We start from the raw sequence: 21,026 nt of genomic DNA on the forward strand, positions 1-21,026 counted from the left end.
AACATTCCAACAAAGAAGAAAGTGGTTACCACTGCTTCTCCAGTAATTTGTTCCATTGTTGAACTGTTCCTACTAACACCAGATCAAACAAGGCTGGATCAAAACAGCCAAGAAGTCTGATCATTGACTATACCAGTATTAAAAACAGGAATTGCTTATTTTCAGACTCACACACAGTAGGAAAGTGGAATGTAAAGAAAAAATGAAATTGTGAAAATAGAAATCAAAACTAAAAACTAAAGTGGATGATTGTGTTTTGTGAAAATAATGTTTATTGTCAACATCTTTCTCAAGCCAGGCTTCCTGTGAAGTGAGGCAAGCTTATGCCCACATTTTCTTCCCTCCAGGTGGATTAAAGGGGCATTTCAAACAAAAAGGCAGCTAGATATGAAGTTCAGATTGCCCAAATTCACTCTGGAAGAAAAGAGAGATCTGATTGTTGTACTTTTGTGAGCTGATTTTTGTGAGCTGGCAGCGGAAACCATCATTATTTTGCATCCGCTTGCAATCATCTGGGAGTTGAGACTTCCATGCTCTGAGCTGTAAATGCAGCCTTCATGGAGTCAAGCCTTGTCCAAACCTCTTTTTAATTGCTTTGGAGGTTATTTTGTTCTACTGCCACTTTAAGATTAAAAAAAAAACCTGTAACTACAAGCCTACAAATTGCTGGGTGAATTCCTTTCAGTTCATTTTTTTAAAAGGAAACCATGTCTTTTCAGTTTTGTAAGATTTGTTTTTTGTAATCTTTTGCAATACACAACAAAGGAGAGGCTTTACAATTGTTTCTAATAAGTTTAAATGTTAAGCCTTTGTGAAACTGATTAAAAGAAGCCTTTTGAAGCTAGTAAGAAAGATCTTATGATGTGGGAAAAATGAGTTTTGTTTATATCTCAGTGCAAATCAAGACTTGCATGGTTGATTACTAAAGTGCATGATGGCTACTTTAAAGGAAACTTTTGATCTCTAGGTGTGTAAAGTGCTGGAGCCTTTTACCTTTTTACTGGAAAAAGTTGCTCTCAAAGATGAACAAGCACTTTTGAAGACAACAAAACTGAACTTTAAGGTGGATGTAAAAATTGCAACTTGCAAGAAAGATGGAAATATTGGATCTACACGTGGAATTGGATGACAATTTAACAATCAAAAAGACATTTTGTATGTATTAAAGAACTATGGTCTATTCTATGAACTGGAAGTATGAAAGATTTACTGGACTTACTTCATTGAAAGTACAAATAGAAAAAAAAAGAAAGAAACCAAGTAACTTTTAGAACAAGCTATTAGGATGCTGAGCTTGTCGATCAGAAGGTCGGCAGTTTGGCGGGTCAAATCCCAAGTGCCCCGTAACTGAGTGAGCGCCTGTTACTCATCCCAGTTTCTGCCAACCTAGCAGTTCAAAAGCACGTAAAAATGCAAGTAGAAAAATAGGGACCACTACGGTGGGAAGGTAACAGCGTTCCATGCACCTTTGGCGTCTAGTCATGCCAGCCACATGACCACGGAGACATCCTCGGACAAACGCTGGCTCTTCGGCTTTGAAATGGAGATGAGCACCGGCCCCTAGAGTTGGAAACGACTAGCAGGCATGTGTGGGGGAACCTTTACCTTTACTATTATAATAAAGTAAGGGTAAAAATTTTGGACAATAAGAAAAGATGTACAGTGACTTGTTTCAAAATTGGATATCATTATCAAGCTGGAAAGGATAAGAAATCTTAGTCAAGAATCTCAGTGTAGACAGAATTATTACATATTTTATTGTAATCCCATATTATAATGGGGCATAATACTTAAAGCATTAAAGAACAAGAATCTTCATTTAATAAATATAAACAAAAGAGTAAGTACTATACCTTAAATTCCCAATTGCAGTTTTAACTGCAATAGGACTAAAAACTGTATATAACACCAAAATTACGATCTAGCCAGACATTTGGAAGACCTAATGCTTGATTACATTAATTCTGTCCACTTTTAAAAGACAACAGTTTAAAAACAGTTTCTCATTAGATGGCATAAAGCAGGCATGTATCATGACTTTTTCCCTATTGATGGCAATGAGGTGGGTGCAATTTCAGTAAGATGCATTTGGCCCACAGGCCGGCAGTTTGACATGCCTGGCATAAAGGAACACATCTGCCGGCAAAAAAAAAATTCACCTACTTCAGAGTGTGAGAATCTGTCACTAATCTGGACCATTATTTTTCTCCCAGTTACATCTTAAAAGGGGCAATGTGAAATAGTTTTTCACATGTCCCTTTCTGCAAAAGTATGGGGACTTTGAGGAATCCGTCTTTAGGCTATAGTGCACTGAATATGCCTCTGATCATTCCTCAGCATATTCACCTGATCAAAAATATCTTTAATAATCAGAAAGCCACATTTGTTCACAGCAAATAGAAGAGAAATCACAAATACAAAGACTTGCAAATAGAAATAGAACCACTATGGCAAAAGTAACCAAAGTTAATACCAATAGTAATAGGCACCTTGCATGCAACCCCCCCCCCAAAAAAAAACCTGCAGTACCTCCTATCTATGAATCACCATCAGTCAATTGCAAAAAGCAGCTTTACTTGCAACAACTTATATCCTGTGACAATACCTTTAACACCATCAAACAACAACACCTGCTTTGTTCCAAGTTCTTGGGGGATAAAAATGCCAGTCTAAATTTTTGGTTGACTGCGTGACTAACAGTGCTACTAATAATGGAACAACTTATATCCTGCAACAATACCTTTAACACTTACATTCTGTGGCAATAAATGTCTTTGACTTTAATCTTGGTTTTGACTCTGCTGCATTTCAGTTGTTTTATTATGTTTCGTTCATCGTATTGATTGTGATATATTGAATTTTGTGAACCCTGCTCTGGTTATGTGGGAATTCACACAAAATAATTATTTGTGAAATATTGTTCTTTATCTGAGAAAACCAAGAAACTCTCGCTTGGTTCCTTAGTTAGAATCAGAATATTACTGTTGAATCAATCAACTTACTAAGGAATCTAACAAGAGTTTCTTGGTTTTCAGAAATTGCTTATATTGAAACAAAACTATATGAGGAATAGAACAGAAGGCTATTCGATCGAATTATAGACTGAATTTTTCGTAAGGCTTGTCTTATACATCTACAATGGCCTGCTATAGACAGGTAGAAATAAATCATGAGCCCGGTTTTAAATTAAGAGTCATAAACATTTAAACTGGCTGAATACCTGCCGAGAATTTAGCAGTACTAAATCAAGGCTAGTGCTTCATTTAAGACATTGTTTATCCTGCATTTAAAGAGAGAGAAACAAATAAAACAGAGAAAAGATTTTTAAGATTAGAGAAATCACAGGAAAATTTATAGCAAAGTTAAGACTATTAAAAGGTAATTATGGAAAAGCTCTAATTAGTGCAAAAGATTAAGAGAGGATGAAAAGGGTGAATGGAAACTATTTACAAAATAGACTGTGGAATGTTAGAAATAGTTCTTGGTGCCAAGAATGTATATTTATCAATATATAAAAAGGGAAAGAAGGGAGGGAGGGAGGGAGGGAGGGAGGGAGGGAGGGAGGGAAGAAGGAAGGAAGGAAGGAAGGAAGGAAGGAAGGAAGGAAGGAAGGAAGGAAGGAAGGAAGGAAGGAAGGGAAAACTGCAGGAAAAGTGGCAAAATAAACAAAATAAGTAAATACAGGGAGATTTACCTTTGCTTCATTGATTACTGCAAGGACATAGAGAAGCAAAGTATGCTAAATAATGATAATGGCTGTACCAGAATACTTGGTTGATCTTCTGAGAAACTGCAATGAGAAGACATTATTAAAAGAACAAAATCTGGAGAAACAAGTAATTCAGAAATATAGGAGAGAATTAAATAAAATGCACATTATCCTTATACCATACATTTATTTATTTATTTATTTATTTATTTATTTATTTATTTATTTATTTATTTATTTATTTATTTATTTATTTATTTATTTATTTGTTTGTTTGTTTTTATAAACCGCCCTTCTCCCGAGGGACTCGGGGCGGTGTACAGAGTAAGGTAGGTATACAGATTGAACAATAGTGAAAAACAATAGTAAAAACAAACTGGGACCCCAATTAGAGCTATCAGGCCAGGCCGGACTGCTGGAACAGGTAAGTTTTTAAGTCGCGCCGGAAGGTGCGGAGGTCGGGGGCCATCCGGATTTCGGTTGGCAAGCAGTTCCAGAGGGCTGGCGCACCCACTGAGAATGCCCTCCCCCTGGGGGCCACCAGCCGACATTCCTTGAGCGGTGGCACCCTGAGGAGGCCCTCTCTGTGGGAGCGCACAGGACGGTGGGGTGTTGACATTGGCAGAAGGTGCTCCCATAGGTAATCCAGACCCATGCCATGTAGGGCTTTGTATGTCATTGTTAGCACCTTGAATTTCACACGGAAGGCAACTGGAAGCCAGTGCAGCGCACGGAGGAGAGGTGTGATATGGGAGTATCGGGAGGCTCCCAAGAGTGTCCGTGCCGCTGCACTTTGCACCAGTTGAAGCTTCCGAGTGGATCTCAAGGGCAGCCCCATGTAGAGAGCGTTACAGTAGTCTAGGTGAGAGGTCACAAGGGCATGGGTGACTGTACGTAAGGCATCCAGGTCCAGATAAGGCCGTAGTTGGCGAACTAGTCGAACCCGGGAGAAGGCCCCCTTGGTCACAGCTCCTATGTGATCTTCCAGGGAGAGCTGCGAGTCTAGGAGGACACCCAGGTTGCGGGCCCTATCAACAGGGGGTAGTAACATGTCCCCGATGTTAAGGGATGGGATGTTCTGAGTATCCTGGCTTGCCGGTACGTATAGCCATTCAGTCTTGTCCGGGTTCAGTTGAAGCCTGTTCCTCCCCATCCATTCCCGGACCGCTTTCAGGCAGCGGGACATCACGTCGAGGGCATCACTGATGTTGTTTGGAGTTGAGATGAAAAGCTGGGTGTCATCAGCATACTGATGGTACCCTACTCCAAAGCTGCGAATGATCTCACCCAGCGGTTTCATGTAGATGTTGAACAGGAGAGGCGAGAGGACCGACCCCTGAGGGACTCCGCAAGCGAGAGGCCTCGGGGTCGACCTCTGTCCCCCTGCCAGCACCGACTGCGAGTGACCCTGGAGAAAGGAGGAGAACCAATGCAGAACCGTGCCTCCCACTCCCAGTCCCCTGAGGCGTCGCAGCAAGATACCATGGTTGATGGTATCGAAAGCTGCCTAGAGGTCTAATAAGACTAGGACAGAGGAATGGCCCCTGTCCCGGGCTCTCCAGAGATCATTTATCAGAGCGACCAATGCCGTCTCCGTGCTGTAGCCCGGCCTGAAGCCCGATTGGTACGGGTCTAGATAAACCGCTTCATCCAGGATCTGAGGAAGTTGGTGCGCCACCACGCTCTCAACAACCTTTGCAAGGAAGCGAAGATTGGAGACTGGACGAAAGTTATTCAATGAGGATGGGTCCAAGGTGGGCTTCTTGAGGAGAGGTCTCACCACCGCCTCCTTCAAGGCGGTGGGGAAGTGACCCTCACTCAGAGAAGCAGAGATGACCGCCAAGAACCAGCCTCGTGTCCCCTCTCGAGCTGCATAAGCCAGCCAGGAAGGGCACGGGTCCAGTAAGCATGTGGAGGAGCTCAACCTCCTCATAATCCTGTCCACTTCCTTAGGAGTCACAGGATCAAATTCCTCCCAGATGACGTCAACAAGACTGTCCATGTCTTGTTCTTCCAGCTCAGCCCAGTTGGAGTCCAGGCCGGTTCGAATCCAAGCAATTTTATCCAGCAGATATTGACCGAATTCCTTGGCTCGACCCTGCAAGGGTTCCTCCCTCACCTCTTGGTTCAGTAGGGAGCGAGTCACCCTGAACAAGGCAGCCGGGCGATTATCTGCAGACGCGATGAGGGTGGAAAAGTAGTTGGATTTTGCCACCCTTATCGCAGCGAGATAAGACCTGGTGAGGATTCTTAATCGCAATCGGTCGGATTCGGATCGACTGGATCTCCAACGGCTCTCTAGGCCCCGTCTCCGACGCTTCATCTCCCGGAGCTCTGCAGTGAACCATGGGGCTCGCTGGGATCTGCGCCGGGTCAGAGGCCGCAAGGGTACAACTCGGTCCAGAGCCTCCGTGGCTGCCTTTTCCCAGGCTTCCACTAAGGCATCCGCCGAGCTGTGAGCAGGGAGTGCATGTGCGTCCCCAAGCACTGCCTGGAACCTATCAGGGTCCATTAGGTGCCTAGGGCGGTACCATCTGGTTGGCACCACACACCCACGGCGGGGGGTGGCAAAGGGGAAGTCTAGCCGCAGGAGGTGATGATCGGTCCATGACAGGGGCGTAACAGTCATGGCACCCCCACCGATATCATCGCGCCACCGTCCAGACAAGAACATCAAGTCTGGGGTGTGGCCTCTCTCATGAGTCGGTCCAGAAATTATTTGCGACAGGTCCATGGCCGCCATGGAAGCCATGAACTCCCGAGCCAGATCGGACGATCCTCCCAGGGACGGTAGGTTAAAGTCGCCCAAGACCATGAGTTTTGGGAATTCAACCACCAACCCTGAGAGGACATCGAGTAGCTCGGGCAGGGCTGTCGCTGCACGATTAGGTGGTAGGTATGCCAGCAGCAGGCCCAACTGCGCCCCCGGGCCGTATCTCAGTAGGAGAGACTCACACCCAACCATCTGAGGGACGGTGGTCTCTCGCGGGCTAAGGGATTCCCTGATGATAACTGCCACTCCCCCGCCCCTCCCATGGGTCCGAGGCTGGTGCAGCACCTGGAAACCTGGCGGGCAGAGGTCAACCAGAGGGACACCACCCTCTGGGCCCAGCCAGGTTTCCGTGATGCAAGCCAGGTCCGCGTGCTCGCTCTCCACTAGGTCACGAACAAGGTGAGCCTTGTTAGCTACGGACCTGGCATTCAGGTAGACCAGCCTTAGCATAGGAGGCTGCACACCTTCGCTCCCGGGTCCTCCGGGGAAGTACAGAGGGTCGGAGCGTCTCACCGCTTGTACAGAGCGGAGATGACACTCCCGGTGACGATACGGCCCTCTGTTTGTGCACCTTCTGCCGTTCCCCACCATCCTGGGAATAGGATGTTCGTCAGTACGCCACTGGGTATTGTCGGCGACTGGTCCTCGTTTCTCACCATCGCGAATGGTCGTAGGCCTGGCCTGCGTTATGGTAGCCGGAAGGCCTGCCTTTCCCGAGCAGCCATACTCTTTTCCCGCCCCCCCTCCCTAACCCGACAAAAAACTTAACAAGAAACTTAACCAGGGGCCTCTTGTTGGTCTTGTGATGAAGGCCCCTGACCCTGCCTGGCCATCTCTCAGAGGCCCAATGGTTGGGCCCGTCATCGAGGTTTGATGTATTGAAGGCAGGACGAACCCAGGAGAGGGGGGAACTCCTGAGGGCGAGTAGATCTATGCTAGAATATTGGAGAAGCATAGGGAGCATTGGGGAGCATTGGGAAGGCGGTCCCCTGGGTGGAGCATTGGAAGGATGGTCTAGTTGGGTAGGTGGGTATCTGGACCGTCATCCAACCACTGCCACTTGGTTGGGTGAACCCCAGAAGCAGGCCACTCCCCATCCTCTCACGATGGGTTGTGATTCTACTTCTGGGGGTGGTCCAGGACCCACTCTGGGTGAAGCATACCTCATAGAGCTCTCACCTCTATGGGGCTGCAGGTGTAGGACAGGCCACTCTGCCACCGTGGCTTACACCCAGGCCCATCATGTCCTGTGGGGCAAGGGAGGGCAGGGGGTTCGGAGCTGGTGGAGGCCAGATGCTGATGGCCTCGGTGGTCTAGTCGCCATCATCTCCACTGGTCAGCTGCATCCTGGCGTCTTTAGGTTGTTGATCGGCACGGAGACACCGTCGGCACCTAGGGTGCGGGCCGGGGACGCCACGCCGCGTTTAGTGGTGCTGCCGTCGAGGGATTTTCGGTGAGTTGGTTGACCGGGGCCTGGAGAAGCTTAGCGCCGCTGTCAAAGGCCCCTCGGTGGTGGTCGATCGGGTCCGCATAGCCGGTCTGCGGCATCTCCTTGATCCCAGGGAGACGCCGCCGTTGTTCAGGAGCAGGTCAGGAGGTCGAGGCAGAGTAACGACTCCGGTCCTGCTCAGGGCGGTTGCTGCGGCTGCCTCTTCCGCCGCCTAGCTGATCCACTTGATCCGCGGGGTCTTTCCTGATCTTCCCAGGTGCCGCTGTTGCCCAGGGAGGCATAATAGGGAGCCGAGGGTGGAAGCGCCGGCCCCACTCCGGATGGCTGCAGCAGTTGCAGTGGCTCAGGGGCGGGTTAGAGGCGCCCCATCGCCACTGCCCCCGCCGGTGTTCAGGCCCGTGGGGAGACGACAGACTAGGGCCCCGCGGGGTTCTCGCCATCACCGTTGCCAATGATGCCGCTGCCTCCGCCACCCAGCTGGTCCGCGGCGCCTCCGTTGATCACTTGGAGATGCCGCCACAGCCCGGGAGTCAAACAGGGGGGGTCGGGGCAGGGCAGAGATGTTGGCCCCTCTTGGATGGCTGCAATGGTTGTGGTGGCTTAGGGGCGGGCCGGTGATGCCTCGCCGCCACTGCCACCGTCGCTGCCTGGCTCCATGAATAGACGACCAGACTGGGGCTGGAGAGTCGTCGCCGCCATCGCTGCTGTCCTCGCCATCGGCGTCTCCACCGCCCTTGCCCGGTGATCGGGATCATGGGAGATCGCGGACCAGGGCCCGCGAAGCTCTTACCGCCGGCGCCGATGAAGATGCCGCCGCCTCCGCCACCCAGCTGGTCAGCGGCGTCTCCGCCGATCGCCTGGAGACGCCGCCGTCGCCCGGGAGCCGATCAGGGGGCCGGGGCAGAGCAAAGCCTCCGGCCCCTCCTGGATGGCTGCCAAGGCTGTCGTGGTCCAGGGGCGGGCTTGGAGACGCCCTGCTGCCACTGCCACCGTCGCTGCCGGCTCCTTGAATAGACGACCAGACTGGGGATGAAGAATCATCACCGCCGCCGCTGTCATCCTCGCCGCCGGCGCCTCCGCCGCACAGCTGATCCACGGAGATGCCGCCGCCGCCCGGGAGCCAATCAGGGGGCCGGGGCAGAGCAGAGCCTCCGGCCCCTCCTGGATGGCTGCCAAGGCTGTCATGGGCCAGGGGGCGGGCCTGGAGAAGCCCTGCCGCCACTGCCACCGTGGCTGCCGGCTCCCTGAATAGGCGACCGGACTGGAGCTGGAGAGTCGTCGCCATCGCCGCTGTCGTCCTCGCCGCCGGCGTCTCCGCTGCACAGCTGATCCGCGGAGACACCGCCCTTGCCCGGCAGCATGAACAAGTGGTAGAGGCAGGGCAGAGGCGCTGGCCCCCGTTTATAACGGTTGCCAACGGCCCAGGCGGCGAGGCGGAGATGTCCCGGCACCCCTGCAGCTGTTTCGGGAGGCAGCGGGTGGCACCATTGCCCAGCTCATCTGCCCGAATTTCTGGCCCCACCCCAGGGGTCCACTGACATCCTGGGGGGCGTCCTGGGGGGACGCCTTACCGTTGGGGGCTACGGAGCTCTCCCCAGCGCGTCCGCCATCTTTGGAGCCGGCAAAAAATATATATATATACTATACATATACTATATACATCAAATCTATTAAGACAAAGGCAGCTTTGGAAAAGATTTTAACTAGAATTACAATTATTGTAGGTTAAAACACTACTTTTAACATTGAGGTACATATATGACACCACTTTGTTAAGAAAAAGATATAGAACTAGAAGTAGTTATTATGAATATAAAAAATGGAAAGTCAAATTTTTGGATGAATAAAGATGGCTTTAATTTTTAAAATTTTATTCTTTTCCTCAATGTTATATAAAGACACCCCTTCATGGATTACTGCCTTGTCATGGTGAAGGGGCTTGCGTAATTCAATAAAGCTATGAGGTATGCTATGCAGGGCGACCCAAGATGGACAGGTCATAGCAGAGAGTTTGGACAAAACGTGATCCACTAGAGAAGGAAATGGCAACCCACTCCAGTATCTTTGCCATGAAAACCCTATGGACAGTACCAAAAGGCAAAACAATATGATGCTGGAAGATGAGCCCCTCAGGTGAGAAGGTGTCCAATATGCTACTGGGGAAGAGCAGAGGGCTAGTACTAGTAGCGCCAAAAAGAATGAAGTGACTGGGCCAAACCTGAAAGGACGCTCAGCTGTGGATGTATCTGCTGGTGAAAGGAAAGTCCGATGCTGTAAAAAAAATTTCTCCATAGGAACCTGGAATGTAAGATCCATGAATCAAGGAAAGCTGGACGTGGTCAAACAAGAGATGACAAGACTGAACATTGACATCTTAGGAATCAGAGAACGAAAATGGACAGGAATGGGAGAATTTAATTCAGATGACCATCAGGTATACTACTGCGGGCAAGAATCCCTCAAAAGAAGCCTTCATAGTCAATAAAAGAGTAGTTCGAATCCATGGCAAACCATTCAATATCACAGTAGTCCAAGTCTATGCCCCAACTACCAGTGCTGAAGAGGATGAAATTGACCAGTTCTATGAAGCCCTAAAGCACCTTGTAGAACTAACACCAAAAAATGATGTCCTTATCATCATGGGGGACTGGAATGCTAAAGTAGGAAGCCAAAAGATAACCGGAATAACAGGCATGTTTGGCCTTGGAGTACAAATTGAAGCAGGGCCCAGGCTGATAGAATTTTGTCAAGAGAATACGATGGTCATAACAAACACTCTTTTCCAACAACCCAAGAGACAGCTCTACACATGGACATCACCAGACGGTCAACACAGAAATCAGATTGACTATGTGCTCTGCAGCCAAAGATGGAGAAGCTCTATACAGTTAGTAAAAACAAGACCAGGAGCTGACTGTGGCTCAGACCATGTGCTTCTTGTTGCAAAGTATAGGCTTAAACTGAAGAAAGTAGGGAAAAGCACTAGGCCACTCAGATATGAATTAAATCATATCCCTTTTGAATATACAGTAGAGGTGACAAATAGATTTAAGGAATTAGATCTGTTAGAGTGCCTGAAGAACTGTGGACAGAGGTTCGCAACATTGTACAAAAGGTAGCAACTAAAACCATCCCAAAGAAAACAAAATGCAAGAAAGCAAAATGTCTGTCTGAGGAAGCTTTGCAAATAGCTGAGGACAGGAGGGAAGCGAAAGGCAAGGGAGAAAAAGAAAGATACACCCAATTGAATGCAGAATTCCAGAGAATAGCTAGAAGAGATAAGAATGTCTTCTTAAATGAACAGTGCAAAGAAATAGAAGAAAACAATAGAATAGGGAGGACCAGAGATCTCTTCAAGAAAATTGGAGAGATGAAGGGAACGTTTCATGCAAAAATGGGCATGATAAAGGACCAAAATGGCAGGGACCTAACAGAGGCAGAAGAGATTAAGAAGAGGTGGCAAATTACACTGAAAAACTGTACAAGAATGAGCTTAACGTCCCTGACCTCGAGCCAGACATCCTAGAATGTGAAGTGAAATGGGCCTTAGAAAAACTGAGCAACAACAAAGCTAGTGGAGGTGACAGTATTCCAGCTGAGTTATTCAAAATCTTAAAAGACGATGCAGTAAAAGTGCTACACTCAATTTGCCAGCAAATTTGGAAAACTCAACAGTGGCCACAGGATTGGAAAAGATCAGTTTGCATTCCAATTCCAAAGAAAGGCAGTGCCAAAGAATGTTCAAACTATCGCACCATTGCACTCATTTCACATGCTAGTAAAGTTATGCTTAAAATCCTACAAGCTAGAGTATGTGGATCAAGAACTACAGGCAGGATTTTGAAGAGGCAGGGCAACTAGAGATCAAATTGCCAACATATGCTGGATCATGGAGAGAGCTAGAGAGTTCCAGAAAAGCATCTACTTCTGCTTTATTGACTATGCTAAAGCATTTGATTGTGTGGCAAGTCCTTAAAGAGATGGGAGTACCAGACCATCCTATTTGTCTCTTGAGAAACCTATATGTGGTCAAGAAGCAACAGTGATAACTGGACATGGAACCACTGATTGGTTCAAAATTGGGAAAGGAGTCCGGCAAAACTGTATACTGTTGCCCTGCCTATTTAACTTATATGCAGAGCACATCATGAGAAAGGCAGGCCTACTGTAGATGCATCAAAAGTTGGAATTAAGATTGCCGGGAGAAATATGAACAACCTAAAATATGCAGATGATACCACTCTAATGGCAGAAAGTGAAGACGAACTAAAGAGCCTCTTGTTGCGGGTGAAGAAGGAGAGTGCAAAAGTTGGGTTGAAACTTAACATTAAGAAAACCAAGATCATGGCATCCGGCCCTCTCAATTCCTGGCAAATAGATGGGGAAGAAATGGAGGTAGTGACAGATTTTATTTTCCTGGGCTCCAAGATCACTGCAGATGGATAATGCAGCCAAGAAAATAAAAGATGTTTGCTCTTTTATTGGCAAATCTAGACAGCACACTAAAAAGCAGAGACATCACCCTGTCAAAAAAGGTGCGTATAGTCAAGGCTATGGTCTTCCCAGTTGCAATGGATGGCTGTGAAAGTTGGACCATAAGAAAGGCTGAGCGCCAAAGAATTGAGGCCTTTGAACTATGGTGCTGGAGAAGACTCCTGCGAGTCCCTTGGACTGCAAGGTGATCAAACCGGTCAATCCTAGAGGAGATCAACCCTGACTGCTCTTTAGAAGGCCAGATCCTGAAGTTGAAGTTCAAATACTTTGGCCACCTAATGAGAAGGAAGGACTCACTGGAGAAGAGCCTAATGCTGGGAAAGATTGAGGGCAAAAGAAGAAAGGGACAACAGAGAATGAGGTGACTGGATGGAGTCACTGAAGCAGTAGGTGTGAGCTTAAACAGACTCCAAAAGATGGTAGAGGACAGGAAAACCTGGAGGAACATTGTCATGGGGTCGCAATGGGCCGGACACAACTTCGCAGCTAACAACGATATAAAGACAACCAATATACTGAAGAAGTAAAGAGGATATTAATATCAGAAAGAAAATAAACAATAAGAAACTTATCATGAGAAATAAATATGTCTGAATGGGAACAAGGATCAGAATAGCTCAACCAGCTATTTTTCCATTCGTAACAGACTCCTATAAAGTTCGATAGCTACAAAGAAGAAGAGAAAAAAAGATCTATGAAGATAAACACCTTGATGGATTTCAAAGGTATTATGGAGTGCAAGGAGAAACAATCAATCTTGAGTGAAATAAAGGCTGATTGCTCTCTTGAGTAATTATTAGCAAGCAGAATGCCATTTATTCTGAACATATGATGTTAACAGATGCTGTACTAGAAAAAATGATTATGTTTGGCAAGATTGAGACAAATAGAAAAGGAAGACAGTAGATATGGTGGGTAGATGACATCAAAGGAATTATTGGATTGTCCTTGGAAGAGCATCAACTTGGTATTAAAATAGGACAAGATGGCGATCCTTTTTCCATGTAAAACAAGCTGAATCTGATTCAATAGAACATAATTAATTTGTACTTGGTTTAATGTCCTTGCAAAGCCATCCACTTTAGTGGCCTCTGCTGTATCTTATAAAAATCATGAAAAATATCCATTCTGAAAACAAAATGTATGTCATTAGTTTTTACTATGATTTATTTGGTTTGGTTCTTTTATTGTTGTTGTTTTCATTGTTTTGTTAGCTGCCCAGGTTTGTGGTTCATAATATGGATGCTTATGTAAGTCTTTTAAAGCAATAAAAGGTCTTTAAAATGTTTTAAATAAACATTTTGGCATCTCTAGCATGTTGTTTCTACCGTATATACTTGAGTATAAGCCGAATTTTTCAGCCCACTTTTTGGGCTGAAAAACTCCACTTCGGCTTATACTCCAGTCAACAACAACAAAAAAAGAACTTCTACCCCCGTTTGGAGAGCTGCTGCTTTCATCAAACATGGACGAAGGCAGCAGCTCTCCAAACGGGCTGCGGCGGTTTGGAGAGCTGCGCGCGCAGCTCCGCCGCCACCTCTGCAAGCCTCCGCTAAGAGAATGGGGCGGTGGAAGCTTGCCACCCATTTTCTCGGCGAAGACTTGTTTCAGGGGATCCAGCCTCTGTCACCCCCTTCTCTCAGCTGGGCAGCTGAGAGAAAGGGGCGGCAGAAGCTGCATCCCCCGAAAGAAGTCTTCGTCGCTGAGAGAATGGGCGGCAAGCTTCCCCACCCCACACTTCGCGGAGCGCTCCAACGCCTTGTTCTCTCGTCTCACGGAGACTTGTTTCGGGGGATCCAGCCTCTGTCACCCCCTTCTCTCAGCTGGGCAGCTGAGAGAAAGGGGCGGCAGAAGCTGCATCCCCCGAAAGAAGTCTTCGTCGCTGAGAGAATGGGCGGCAAGCTTCCCCACCCCACACTTCGCGGAGCGCTCCAACGCCTTGTTCTCTCGTCTCACGGAGACTTGTTTCGGGGGATCCAGCCTCTGTCACCCCCTTCTCTCAGCTGGGCAGCTGAGAGAAAGGGGCGGCAGAAGCTGCATCCCCCGAAAGAAGTCTTCGTCGCTGAGAGAATGGGCGGCAAGCTTCCCCACCCCACACTTCGCGGAGCGCTCCAACGCCTTGTTCTCTCGTCTCACGGAGACTTGTTTCGGAGGATCCAGCCTCTGTCACCCCTCTCTTAGCTGGGCAGCTGAGAGAAAGGGGCGGCAGAAGCTGCATCCCCCGAAAGAAGTCTTCGTCGCTGAGAGAATGGGCGGCAAGCTTCCCCACCCCACACTTCGCGGAGCGCTCCAACGCCTTGTTCTCTCGTCTCACAGAGACTTGTTTCGGGGGATCCAGCCTCTGTCACCCCTTCTCTTAACTGGGCAGCTGAGAGAAAGGGGCGGCAGAAGCTGCATCCCCCGAAAGAAGTCTTCGTCGCTTAGAGAATGGGCAGCAAGCTTCCCCACCCCACACTTCGCGGAGCGCTCCAACGCCTTGTTCTCTCGTCTCACGGAGACTTGTTTCGGGGGATCCAGCCTCTGTCACCCCTTCTCTTAGCTGGGCAGCTGAGAGAAAGGGGCAGCAGAAGCTGCATCCCCCGAAAGAAGTCTTCGTCGCTGAGAGAATGGGCGGCAAGCTTCCCCACCCCACACTTCGCGGAGCGCTCCAACGCCTTGTTCTCTCGTCTCACAGAGACTTGTTTCGGGGGATCCAGCCTCTGTCACCCCTTCTCTTAGCTGGGCAGCTGAGAGAAAGGGGCGGCAGAAGCTGCATCCCCCGAAAGAAGTCTTCGTCGCTTAGAGAATGGGCGGCAAGCTTCCCCACCCCACACTTCGCGGAGCGCTCCAACGCCTTGTTCTCTCGTCTCACAGAGACTTGTTTCGGGGGATCCAGCCTCTGTCACCCCTTCTCTTAGCTGGGCAGCTGAGAGAAAGGGGCGGCAGAAGCTGCATCCCCCGAAAGAAGTCTTCGTCGCTTAGAGAATGGGCGGCAAGCTTCCCCACCCCACACTTCGCGGAGCGCTCCAACGCCTTGTTCTCTCGTCTCACGGAGACTTGTTTCGGGGGATCCAGCCTCTGTCACCCCTTCTCTTAGCTGGGCAGCTGAGAGAAAGGGGCGGCAGAAGCTGCATCCCCCGAAAGAAGTCTTCGTCGCTGAGAGAATGGGCGGCAAGCTTCCCCACCCCACACTTCGCGGAGCGCTCCAACGCCTTGTTCTCTCGTCTCACAGAGACTTGTTTCGGGGGATCCAGCCTCTGTCACCCCTTCTCTTAGCTGGGCAGCTGAGAGAAAGGGGCGGCAGAAGCTGCATCCCCCGAAAGAAGTCTTCGTCGCTTAGAGAATGGGCGGCAAGCTTCCCCACCCCACACTTCGCGGAGCGCTCCAACGCCTTGTTCTCTCGTCTCACAGAGACTTGTTTCGGGGGATCCAGCCTCTGTCACCCCTTCTCTTAGCTGGGCAGCTGAGAGAAAGGGGCGGCAGAAGCTGCATCCCCCGAAAGAAGTCTTCGTCGCTTAGAGAATGGGCGGCAAGCTTCCCCACCCCACACTTCGCGGAGCGCTCCAACGCCTTGTTCTCTCGTCTCACGGAGACTTGTTTCGGGGGATCCAGCCTCTGTCACCCCTTCTCTTAGCTGGGCAGCTGAGAGAAAGGGGCGGCAGAAGCTGCATCCCCCGAAAGAAGTCTTCGTCGCTGAGAGAATGGGCGGCAAGCTTCCCCACCCCACACTTCGCGGAGCGCTCCAACGCCTTGTTCTCTCGTCTCACAGAGACTTGTTTCGGGGGATCCAGCCTCTGTCACCCCTTCTCTTAGCTGGGCAGCTGAGAGAAAGGGGCGGCAGAAGCTGCATCCCCCGAAAGAAGTCTTCGTCGCTTAGAGAATGGGCGGCAAGCTTCCCCACCCCACACTTCGCGGAGCGCTCCAACGCCTTGTTCTCTCGTCTCACGGAGACTTGTTTCGGGGGATCCAGCCTCTGTCACCCCTTCTCTTAGCTGGGCAGCTGAGAGAAAGGGGCGGCAGAAGCTGCATCCCCCGAAAGAAGTCTTCGTTGCTGAGAGAATGGGCGGCAAGCTTCCCCACCCCACACTTCGCGGAGCGCTCCAACGCCTTGTTCTCTCGTCTCACGGAGACTTGTTTCGGAGGATCCAGCCTCTGTCACCCCTTCTCTTAGCTGGGCAGCTGAGAGAAAGGGGCGGCAGAAGCTGCATCCCCCGAAAGAAGTCTTCGTCGCTGAGAGAATGGGAGGCAAGCTTCCCCACCCCACACTTCGCGGAGCGCTCTAACGCCTTGTTCTCTCGTCTCACGGAGACTTGTTTCGGGGGATCCAGCCTCTGTCACCCCTTCTCTTAGCTGGGCAGCTGAGAGAAAGGGGCGGCAGAAGCTGCATCCCCCGAAAGAAGTCTTCGTCGCTGAGAGAATGGGCGGCAAGCTTCCCCACCCCACACTTCGCGGAGCGCTCCAACGCCTTGTTCTCTCGTCTCACAGAGACTTGTTTCGGGGGATCCAGCCTCTGTCACCCCTTCTCTTAGCTGGGCAGCTGAGAGAAAGGGGCGGCAGAAGCTGCATCCCCCGAAAGAAGTCTTCGTCGCTTAGAGAATGGGCGGCAAGCTTCCCCACCCCACACTTCGCGGAGCGCTCCAACGCCTTGTTCTCTCGTCTCACAGAGACTTGTTTCGGGGGATCCAGCCTCTGTCACCCCTTCTCTTAGCTGGGCAGCTGAGAGAAAGGGGCGGCATAAGCTGCATCCCCCGAAAGAAGTCTTCGCCGAGAAAATGGGCGCTGAGATTTTCTCGGCGAAGACTCACCTTCTCCCGTTCACCTTCAGCAGCTCCGCCAGGCCCGTCCAGTGCCCTGCTAGCAGAGCTTGACAAATGCAAAAGCTGCTTTGGTTAAACACTGGAAGGTTTAGTGATTAACCCACCCCACCCCACCCGGTCTTCTTGCTGTTTCTCCCCATCCTCAATCCTACCCACAGGGGCTCTCTGCCTCTTCTACTACTTCTTTTTCTTTCTTTCTTTTTTGCTGAGGTGTGCGTCTCTCTCTCTCTCTCTCTCTCTCTCTCTCTCTCTCTCTGTGTGTGTGTGTGTGTGTGTGTGTGTGTGTGTGTGTGTGTGTGTGTGTGGTGTGTTATCTCGAACCAGATGGGATGGCAAAGTCAAACGCAAATGGGGATCTTGCAGATCTTGCCCTGCCTTTCCCCCCATGGTTACCTTCTGTTCTTGATGAGCTCACGAGTGCTCAAGGACAAAATAGGGCAGGGCAGAGCCGGCAGTTAAAAATAGGATGCAGATAAAAGGAAAGGTAAGGAGGGGTTCAGGTTGAGAGGAGAGCCTTAGTGTAACTCCTGTTTGGGCTGACTGGGTTGCCTCCGATGGGCTCTGACAGTGGAACAGAATGGAATAGAAAATATGGAATGGATTGGAACAGAACGTAGAACAGAACAGAACAGAACAGAATAGAATAGAATAGAATAGAATAGAATAGAATAGAAATATAGAAAGTGAATAGAATAGAATAGAATAGAATAGAATAGAATAGAATAGAATAGAATAGAATAGAATAGAATAGAATAGAATAGAATAGAATAGAATAGAAATATAGAAAGTGAATAGAATAGAATAGAATAGAATAGAATAGAATAGAATAGAATAGAATAGAATAGAATAGAATAGAATAGAATAGAATAGAGAATGGTAATAAGAATAGAATAGAATAGAATAGAATAGAATAGAATAGAATAGAATAGAATAGAATAGAATAGAATAGAATAGAATAGAATAGAATAGAATAGAATAGAATAGAATAGAATAGAAATATAGAAAGTGATTAGAATAGAATAGAATAGAAATATAGAAAGTGAATAGAATAGAATAGAATAGAATAGAAATATAGAAAGTGAATAGAATAGAATAGAATAGAATAGAATAGAATAGAATAGAATAGAATAGAATAGAATAGAATAGAATAGAATAGAATAGAATAGAAATATAGAAAGTGAATAGAATATGTTATGTTATGTTATGTTAATTTAATTTATATACCGCCCTTCTCCCTGGGGACTCAGGGCGGTTCACAGGGCATATAAATAAAAATACAATACTATACAAAAGTTAAAACAAAGATTAAATCAGTGCCCAATTAAAAAACAATAATGCAATCTAAAATGACAATTTAAAACCCAGCTCCCCCATCAGGCCAGACCGGCCAATTCAAACAAATGGGAATAGAATAGAATAGAATAGAATAGAATAGAATAGAATAGAATAGAATAGAATAGAATAGAATAGAATAGAATAGAATAGAATAGAGAATGGTAATAAGAATAGAATAGAATAGAATAGAATAGAATAGAAATATAGAAAGTGAATAGAATAGAATAGAATAGAATAGAATAGAATAGAATAGAATAGAATAGAATAGAATAGAATAGAATAGAATAGAATAGAATAGAATAGAAATATAGAAAGTGAATGGAATAGAATAGAATAGAAATATAGAAAGTGAATAGAATAGAATAGAATAGAATAGAATAGAATAGAATAGAATAGAATAGAATAGAATAGAATAGAATAGAAAATGGTAATAAGAATAGAATAGAATAGAAATATAGAAAGTGAATAGAATAGAATAGAATAGAATAGAATAGAATAGAATAGAATAGAATAGAATAGAATAGAATAGAATAGAATAGAGAATGGTAATAAGAATAGAATAGAATAGAATAGAATAGAAATATAGAAAGTGAATAGAATAGAATAGAATAGAATAGAATAGAATAGAATAGAATAGAATAGAGAATGGTAATAAGAATAGAATAGAATAGAAATATAGAAAGTGAATAGAATAGAATAGAATAGAAATATAGAAAGTGAATGGAATAGAATAGAATAGAATAGAATAGAATAGAATAGAATAGAATAGAATAGAATAGAATAGAATAGAATAGAATAGAATAGAATAGAGCTGGAAGGGACCTTGGAGGTCTTCTAGTCCAGCCCCTTGCTCAAGCAGGAGGACCTATACCAGTGGTGGTGAACCTATGGCACGCCTGCCAGAGGTGGCACTCAGAGCCCTCTCTGTTGGCACGTGCGCCACCACCGCTGCCAGCAGCAGGTCCTTGTTGGTTGGTGGACTGGAAGAAAAGGGAGGGGGAAGCATTTTACATGCGTGCATGCGCGCACGGGGCCACGAGCAGGCACATGCTGCAAAGGGGGCGGGGCTAGTGCCTGCGTGATACTCACTAGCCCAGCCCCGTTCTCACGTGATGCGGTGCCTTGTATCTGCACCCTGCGGCACGGCGGTTGGCGTTTTTGTGCCTTGCGGTACGGTGGCCCATTTTTTGCTCCCCCTTTTTTTTCATGCCAGAGACGGCACTCAGAGGCGCCTCCCTGTCCCCTCCCCCGAGGGCACCAGAATGCCGATGCTGCCTTGGCACTTTGTGATAAACAAGTGGGTTTTGGCTTGCGGTTTGGGCACTCGGTCTCTAAAAGTTTCGCCACCACTGACCGATACCATCTCAGACAGGTGAATGTCCAGTCTCTTCTTAAAAACCTCCAGTGATGGAGCACTCTTGATTTCTGGTGGCAAGCTGTTCCACTGGGCAGCTGAGAGAAAGGGGCAGCAGAAGCTGCATCCCCTGAAAGAAGTCTTCACCGAGAAAATGGGCGCTGAGACGCCTCATTCTCTCGCTCAGCGGAGACTTCTTTCGCGAGATCCAGCCTCTGCCGTGCTGCACCGAGAGAACAGCAAGCCGCCCCATTCTCTCGGCGGAGCACTCCACCGCCCCATTCTCTCGGCGGCTTGCCACCCCGTTCTCTCATCTCAGCAGGGGGATCCAGCCTCCAGCTGCTGCATTTCCCAGCCTCGGCTTATACTCGAGTCAATAACTTTTTCCAGTTTTTGGGGGTAAAATTGGGGGTCTCGGCTTATACTCGAGTCGGCTTATACTCAAGTATATACGGTATATCTTTCTATACAATTATAAAGCCTCTGGTGTTATATCTTTTTCTTTTAGCTGACTTGCTATAAACCTTTAACCATTTTAGTCTTTTCTCAATCTTTTCGGCTTCATACTAAACTGCATTCATCAGATTTGTACACAATCACAAGTAAGAGATTATAATATTGATAATTTTGCTTGCTTTACTTTTTAACATTTTTTATTATTTAGCTTTATTCCTTTCAAACTACCCACTGTTATCCCAAAAACTTTTTTCTGAACAATGACCACTAGTTGATTATCATCAGACATTTGAAATTAGCATTTTCATTCATTCCACTTTAGCCTTTTTGCACATTGTTATACCTGTTACAAAGAAAATGGCACCCTGAGAAATCCATTGACATCATAGAATCAGGTTCTCCTTGATGTTGAGACAAATCCCCAGAATCACAGCCTAATCTTATGCTGAAACACTATAGGCTGAAATTTAGCAGCAGTGAAGTTTATTTCAAAGTGTGAAAAAATTAATAATAAAATACACCTTCACTCACTTATAATAACATACACACTTGCTGTTCTTAAGTGAGGGGGGGGGCTGGAAATGAGAACTCCATAGCATGGTTGGAAGGATTGGACAATGGAGCCTTCAAAGAGAGCTCTGAATAGTTTGCTTTTTTAT

General features: G+C 47.3%; 1 long non-coding RNA gene across 1 annotated transcript in view; it reads right to left on the reverse strand.

Moving 5' to 3' along the window:
- Positions 1 to 324: 324 nt before the first annotated feature.
- Positions 325 to 21,026, reverse strand: part of LOC310637536 — a 36,742-nt gene continuing 16,040 nt past the window's right edge. Inside the window, exon 3 of the long non-coding RNA XR_014491941.1 lies at positions 325 to 414. This is a non-coding gene — a long non-coding RNA (uncharacterized lncRNA). The remainder of the gene's footprint in view (positions 415 to 21,026) is intronic.

The sequence above is a fragment of the Vipera ursinii genome, assembly GCF_947247035.1.
Source record: "Vipera ursinii genome assembly, chromosome: 3".
In the NCBI taxonomy this organism is placed as follows: Eukaryota; Metazoa; Chordata; class Lepidosauria; order Squamata; family Viperidae; genus Vipera; species Vipera ursinii.